At 34.4% G+C, this 8037-nt stretch overlaps 1 long non-coding RNA gene across 1 annotated transcript; it reads left to right on the forward strand.

Annotated features, from left to right (window-relative positions):
- Positions 1-1466: 1466 nt before the first annotated feature.
- On the forward strand, positions 1467-7019 carry LOC143076843 (uncharacterized). The gene is made up of 3 exons (XR_012978804.1): positions 1467-1516; positions 5864-6052; positions 6694-7019. It is a non-coding gene; the product is annotated as an uncharacterized LOC143076843 (long non-coding RNA).
- Positions 7020-8037: the final 1018 nt, after the last annotated feature.

An 8037-nucleotide genomic window follows, 5' to 3' on the forward strand; every position in this document is an offset into this window, starting at 1 on the left:
TTCTACTGAACTTTTAACAGGAGTTTAAAACTATTTTCGAGTGAAATCCTTTATTTTTCTAAAAAAAAAAAACTTAAAAACAGTCGCGTAGGGGTTCACTGAAATAGAAGATACTAAGAAGAAAAAAGAAAAACCTTTCCTTTAGTTTAAGGGGACGACCATTTAATTTACGGGGAGGTCAGGGATATAGGGAAAGAAGGGAGGTCAAAATCAATAAAACGCACGAATAATGTTCAATAAACTTAACAAAATTACACCGAACTCGAATATATGGTCTATAGAATATTAGAGCCCATTGAGACTTTCCAAAGACTGTAATGCGGTTGTTGCGCGACGTGATCCTCGCACGATCTTCTCTCTTAAATACTCAGTATACCCGTGGAATATACATATACAAGAATTTAAAAAAAAAATGAAGAAAGGACATTTTCAAACTGGTTAAATACCGGACGGGTATCAGTCTAATCTCAACATTTGTTTTTAGCGAAAAAATCAATACACTAAAAAAGATTTCTATTTTAATTTCTATTTTTTTATAATGCACTTCAATGATAAATTTACTGATGACAAATGCTCAATTTATAAGATTACTTGTTTAACCAGTGGAACATATTTCACAGACAAAGAACTTTTTTCACCAGGTGAGGAACAAATCTCACAAACCCAGAACTTATTTCATCAGGTAAGAAACAAATTTCACCAAACCGGTACTTATTTCACCAGGTAAAGTGTGGAGCTTATTTTACAGCAATGGAACAAATTATATAGAAATCATCTGTAAAAAAAGTTCTCCCAGAACATATTTCATGTGATATTAGTTCCTCTGGAACTTTTATCACAGGGACACATTTTGGCTCACAAATGCATAGACTGATCTAGTATCAAAGTACAAACTTAAAAAAATATATCTACACATAATCCAAAGGAGGAGTTTATCTGGATTGATCGTTTATTTTCATCCGTAACTATGCATGCTTATTTGTCAGTAGCATTTTTTTTTTTTTCACTTTCGTACACATTTACAGTACTGGTTACTGCCACGTTTTCGTGAAATAAACGCGAGATCACTTCTCAGTGTCATGTGTATCCTCCAGCTATCCTTATAATTTATACTGCGAGATATTAATTTCCCTCCCATCTTGTGCCAAGTCATTAATTTTCTCTTCTGTCCAGGTCAAGTTATTCTTTTTCAAATTTTACCCCCCCCCCCTTTTCCCCTATCTCAGAATATCATAATATGTAATGACTAAAACCAACTGAACCTGCTGTGAGACAGTGAGAGCCTAAGATTTAAGACATTCAACCTGTTGTAATTTTTCAACGGGTTTGTGTTGCAAACTATATCGACATTTCAATTTTAAAATGAAAATGACATTTTTTTAAAATAAACCATTTCCCGAAAATTTGCAAAGCGTTTATCTTTAGAATAACGGAACACCCCTAATTGCATTGTCCAATCAAAACAGTCTCAAATTCACAACAACGCTGTTCAAAGATTGTTGGTGCGTCTGGACAGGTAAAGTTAACATTTTGCAGTATTATATTTTGAAAAATTGGAGCATTTTTTAAAAGAAAAGGGGTTTTCAATACAGTTAGCAACAACCGGATCCATTCGTTTTGTGAATATCATAACAACTTATCACAATGAAAAAGAAATTTTAAAAATTATAGACAAAACCCTTAATTAGCTCCTTACTGACACTACTGACCTTATTTGCCACCATCTTGAATAGGGGTATTCCAAATAATTATTTAACGTCTTGAAAGGCTATTTATGTTTTTTGCTTTGACGCCTAAACAAGTATAGCCTAATAGCGTTTCAAGACGTCATAAATAATTATGATAATGATGTCTTGAAAGGATATTTTATTGTTTTGCTTTAAATTTGACGCCTAAAAATAAATAATATCTTTCAAGACGTCATAAATATTTGGACCAGAATAGGGGACAGATTTTTGGGATAGAGATATAGAGTATCAATGTATGGGAAATCCTATACATGTTTCAAAAAATTGTCATCCAAGTAAGTGTGTATCTGAATGTACACAGTACCACAGCTGTTTGAAAGCAAGCTGTAAAGGGGGTCGGAGGGGTCCCGAAATCCTGGTCTTTAAAATTTAAAATCCCGAGGTCCCGAATCTAAAGAAACATAAATCCCGACATCCCGAAAATCTGATCAAGAAAGGATCATTTCTGAAATCCGGAGCTTAAAAACACCCGACACCGGAGTCCCGATAAAGGTCCATCCCCCTCCTGAAAGTATTGAACATGTTTAACGTTAATTGAAATAAATATATACTGAATCCAATTACTATGGAATAAATGATCTTGACTTACTGCCCTCACATTTGAGCAGAATAATATCATTTTGTTTTGCTTTTAAAGAAAATTGAATTAAAAAAAAATACTTCCTCCCTGTGCTCCGCGATTTGATTTTGCCATTGGGATTGTTATACTAATATATTTTCATATTTCTATAGAACTGAAATTATATAGACTTCAATTTGATTGCTATATTTGTTTGGAGTTATATGTGTATCCCTACCAAAAAGGTATCACATTAAAAAGTAAAATAATTTCAGGGATCAATTTCATTCAAAAAGGATGACGTTATTGTGTCAATTGTTTGACGAACAGGAATAAGTTTTCTGGCCCTGATCTGTGAGAGGAATGGAAAAAAGTAAATATTGGAGATATCGGCCAATTTTAAGTTGGAAATAAATAATCTTGGGTGACTTCAACAAATATACCAGGCCTCCTCAGAATTCAATGAGGGTAGTAAAGGGTTATTTTCGTGCATCGTGTTTTGACGTTTTATTTCATGTCACAAGTGCAGCCGTGAAAAAGGTTCGTTATTCGCCGTGTTTCGTGAAATCGATAAAACGATCAACGTGCAGGACATTTTTGATTGTTCGTTCATCATGAAATGACAATTTTATTTCGCGCTCGTCTTGCAGATTGAGTTAAATGAATTGGATGTACGCAAAGGCAATCATACGGTCTTCAACAAAGAGAAAAATCCATACCATAAAGTTGGCTATAAAAGTCTCCGACATGTTAAATACGAAACAATTCAATTCAGAAAACTAACATCTTAATCTAAAACAGAAATATAACGGTCATGAACCAACGACAACCATGCACTAAATTACAGCGCACAACCCACCCTTCCTTTACAGTGGTGTTACAATTAACTTAGTCTGATTTCAGGAGTAATTTTTAACATGGTGATGATAGCTATAAAGTTTCTGAGGTAAAAAACGCTAAACTACCATGAAACGGTTTGATTAAATTTAGATTTTTTTTCTCAATACGGTCAACTTCATGACCCCATACCGGATCTTTCATGATCAAGTCTTAATAATTGACAACAGGAACGTATTTTTTCAAGATAGTTGTTTTCGAAATATCGAATGACAACCGTGTTTATGCTGTAAAAGTAAAGTACCTTGTACATTGTATATTATAGTGGGTCTCATTGGGGTCTAAGCGTGACGCGGGATTGCCGATTTTTTGTAAGCGTGACACGTGAAAGTCAAATTATTGTGTCGTGAAAACGGGAAATGAGGTCTAGCGGGACCCGGGAAATGACAAAAAATGAGAATTGCTTACGTACATAGTGTAAGCGGGATACGGGAATCTGACGAAACAGTAAGCGGGATCCGGGATCGGAACCCCCCAATGAGACTCCAATCATTATAGACTCTTGATGATAATTGTCTCATTGTCAATCACACCTCCTAACTTCATATAAAAATCTCCCAGAAACGATCTAACATGAGTTGTCTAGAAGATAACCACGTCTCCTTTCTATAATAAACCCCTGTGTATATAAAGAGAAAAGTTTTGATTTCTTCTACGTATATGGAAGAAGCTTCATGATAGGAAGTTTAGTTCATCTATTTTGTCGAAATTTAGTTTTCAGACTACTCTCATTGTCGATTTTTTAAGCAGACCGTCCTGTATTCTGACCTTCAATATTTGTAATATTACTCTCCTCGTCGATACAATATATATATATATAAACATAAGAAGATGTGGTATGATTGCAAATGAGACAACTCTCAACAAGAAACCAAATGACACAGACAGAAATTAACAAGTATAGGTCACAGTACGGTCTTCAACAATTATCAAAACCCGTGCATGTGTACCGCATAGTCAACTACAAAAGGCAGATGAGAAAATTAAAGACCTAATGTATGTACAACATATTGGACAAAAACAATCATGATACATAAAAAAAAACCCTACAACCACCGAATTACAGGCTCCTGACTTGGGACAGACACAAACATAATGAGGCGGAGTTAATAAACAGAATGAGGCGGAGTTAATATGATAAAATCTTGATAAAACTAGGGGGGGGGGGGGGTCTCAACACTCGCAGGTGCGTGTAGCTCACAGCTTGATGATATGAGGGAAAGTAAATGTGTTTTATAAATCACAAGTCTACTACCAATAATTATGCACACTTTTTAGAATTTCGTAAATTTTTCTTTTTTGTACCTTTTCGCATGGACTGGCTCATATAAAAGAAGAGGTGTTAAGTCATCGCATTTTTGTTTTCATGAAAAGGAGATTGATTGATTGTAGTTTGTCTAACGTCCAGTGGCAAATACTTCATGTATGTTCAGGACGAGTCGAAAAGAAGAGGCTATAAATACATGACACATGAACCTGTAATTAACAAAATTTGTCCTTTTAGATAAAATGGACTTCTTCCGTTCCCTTAGTATATATGTACCCTGGATATGCCGTATTTGATTGCTAATGTTAAAGCACTATATACGTTATTGGCCTAAAATCTGTCAGTAACTTCTGTTTTATTGAGGGACTGTCACTTAAGGTTGTACCCAACAGCATCACTGAAATTTGTTTGATTCCTTTAATTTTCATGAAATTTTGACAAAGTATTTACTTTGACCCTTTGACAAAATTTGAAAATTTCAAAAAATTTGAACCAACGAATTAATCAGAAAAATTACACTGGTTATATAGCAGTTTGCCAAATAATTTTGATCATTGAGAAACTTAATAATATTCTTTTAACAACACAACGTAATTAAAACGTTTAGCTGATTTTACAGAGTTATCTCCCTGTAGTGTTAGGTACAAATGTACCACCTTTTAAAAGTTAAGTGAAATATAAATGCTACACGGTTATTATTCCGTATTGGTTTGATATAAACTTTTCCATTTTGTAACGCACAATATACATTTTATGCACTTGCAAAATAACAGTATTATATAAAGATGTCATCAAATGAACTCAGATCGTAATAAATTAACTAGCACTAGGCTGGTTCTCTCCCTGGCAACATACGGGTATCTGAGTCCCTCTTGTTGCCAGAGTGAAACACATATAGGACAGGGAACTAGTCTTAGACTGAAAAGAGACTTGCTATGAATTGTGGATGGTATACTTAAAAAAACTGTATCAGATTAATTATTTTGTCGGCCACAAATATTTTTAGATAAAATCCAAATTACGGCCTTTACAGTCATACGCGATTGCAGACATCATAATTAAGTTCGGGTTGAGAAGTAAAGTTAATAATACACTGAACTTATAAAACCACAGCAACCACAAACACCTTATCGCTTTTCAGTCCGATCCGGGGGGGGGGGGGGGGGGGGGAGAGAAGTCATTTAAACGACTTCCTGTTTTGGCCAAGTGTTGCATAAACAGTTTTGGTCAAGTCTTGCAAAAACAAAGCACAGTGCATTTTAAGTTACAGTTTAAAAATGTATAATTTCAGAACTTAACAGTAATGGAATAAATATCGATAAGGTACGTGTATTGACCATAGCTATAATCATTGACCAATGGTCTTACACATGTTTGGTTTTTTAATTACAGCGTCTTCTAATCATCATTTTCATAATGGCAACGAAAAAGCAAAAACAATTCATGTCTTTTGAAGAGGTGACACCAACAGCGAAACATATTAGTTTTGTTTGCCGGTCTATGCAAGGTATAGGAGTAGAAAAGGTGCCAGGAATCGGTACAATGACAAAAACCAGGCTTGCTCGGAAAGGAATTACTAATGTGAGTAAATACGTTTTGTCTCCATATGTAGCAATACATTAAATGAAATAGAATAAAACAATCAAGCATCTTGGTGATGTCAGTTTCAAAGAATTGTTTGTTTCAATCAGCTTTTTTTTTTAGTTGAAATTTGAAAAAAAAAATTGCAGCTGTATTAGCCATCGAATATTTTTTTGTTGAAGCAAGTAAGATATAAATCCTCCCCTCAAAACAAAAAAAAAAAGAGAAAAACATGTTCAACAAAAGATTAATATAAAAATCCACCGGTGCACCCATTATTCTATTACACAAACAATATGTTTAGCGTCCATATGTTAATCTAACGATCTTATTCCGGACGAGAACAGGTTTTAAGGTCAAGGTAAAGAAAATGGGCTATGTCATAGATTTTTGTAAAATTTTGCATACAACTTTACCTCGTTGAATAATATCTGAAAATCGAAAAAAAAATGTCTATATCTCTTATTTTCTGAAATATTACTGATCGAATTCTTTCAAACAGGTGAAAATTTGTATAGGAAGCACATAAAATTGACGAAAAATGTTCATAAATTTGTCTTAGCCAGAGGTGCATGATACAATTTGTATGGCAAAAATTACTACTAAATGTTTTTAAAAGAAAATGTTTTTTACAATTTTAGGCACAACAGCTTTTCGGCCAATGTTTAGTACGTGATTTGGACAGAAAAAAATGCAAAACTTTTTTTCAATCATTTGGAATGAACGATGGATTACAGACTGATGCATTCAATGCATTCAAAGAATGGGCTGACCAACATCTATAACGTCATTCCACTAACTGTTTGACTTTAAAAATAAGTTTTTACATATTTGAATGTTCCAGGAACCGTTTGAATTTCTACATATTTGACTTATAAATTGATATATTTAATATCAGGAATTCGAGAAATGTTTAAAATATGTATCTCCCAAACCAGGAACCAATTCAATTATAGCCTTCTCAGTGTTTTTATGGCCCCGTAACGAAGTTGTCGGTGCCATATAGTTTTACCCTTGTCCGAAATTCCGTAATTCCAAAATTCCGTAATTCCGTAATTCCGTCATTCCATCATTCCGCAACAAACCATTATATGGAGTTTTTTTCTAACGCCTTCAGATATTGGGCTGATTTTTGTTATGTGAGATAATCATGATGAGTTACAGATCAAGTTTAAGTTTCGTTCCGCTCTGCTATTTTTTGCCGAAAAAACGGGCTTTGGACTTTGATAAATTGTTGAAAACCACAGTTATACGGACTTTTTGTCTAAACGCCTTCAGATATTGGGCTGATTTTTGGTATGTGAGTTAACCATGATGAGTTACAGATCAAGTTGAAGTTTTGTTCCGCTCCGCTAATTTTTGCCGAAAAAAAATGGGCTTTGGACTTTGATAAATTGTTGAAAATGACAGTTAAACGGACTTTTTTCTAAACGCCTTCAGATATTAGGCTGATTTATTATATGTGAGTTAACCATGATGAGTTACAGATCAAGTTTAAGTTTCGTTCCGCTCCGCTAATATTTGCCGAAAAAACGGGCTTGGACTTTGATAAATTGTTGAACACCACAGTTATACGGACTTTTTGTCTAAACGCTTTCAGATATTGGGCTGATTTTTGGTATGTGAGTTAACCATGATGAGTTACAGATCAAGTTTAAGTTTCGTTCCGCTTGGCTAATTTTTGCTGAAATTAAGGGCTTTGGACTTTGATATATTGTTGAAAACCACAGTTATACAGACTTTGTTTCTATACGCCTCCAGATTTTGAGATGTGAGACTACCATCATGTTTGTGTCTACATATGTTATTCAAATTGCAGATTTTTCAACTTTTTGGGACGGGGCCATTCGTGTCGCTTTGACACATCTAGTTTTTTTCAACAATCGCATAATGACAGACCTGTGGATAAAGTGTCCGGGATGTCCCTTTTCCCAATGGGAGTGAACAACAGGAAACTTAGGTGTCTACTCGATAAGAAATGTATG

This window comes from Mytilus galloprovincialis, chromosome 5, assembly GCF_965363235.1.
Source record: "Mytilus galloprovincialis chromosome 5, xbMytGall1.hap1.1, whole genome shotgun sequence".
NCBI lineage: Eukaryota > Metazoa > Mollusca > Bivalvia > Mytilida > Mytilidae > Mytilus > Mytilus galloprovincialis.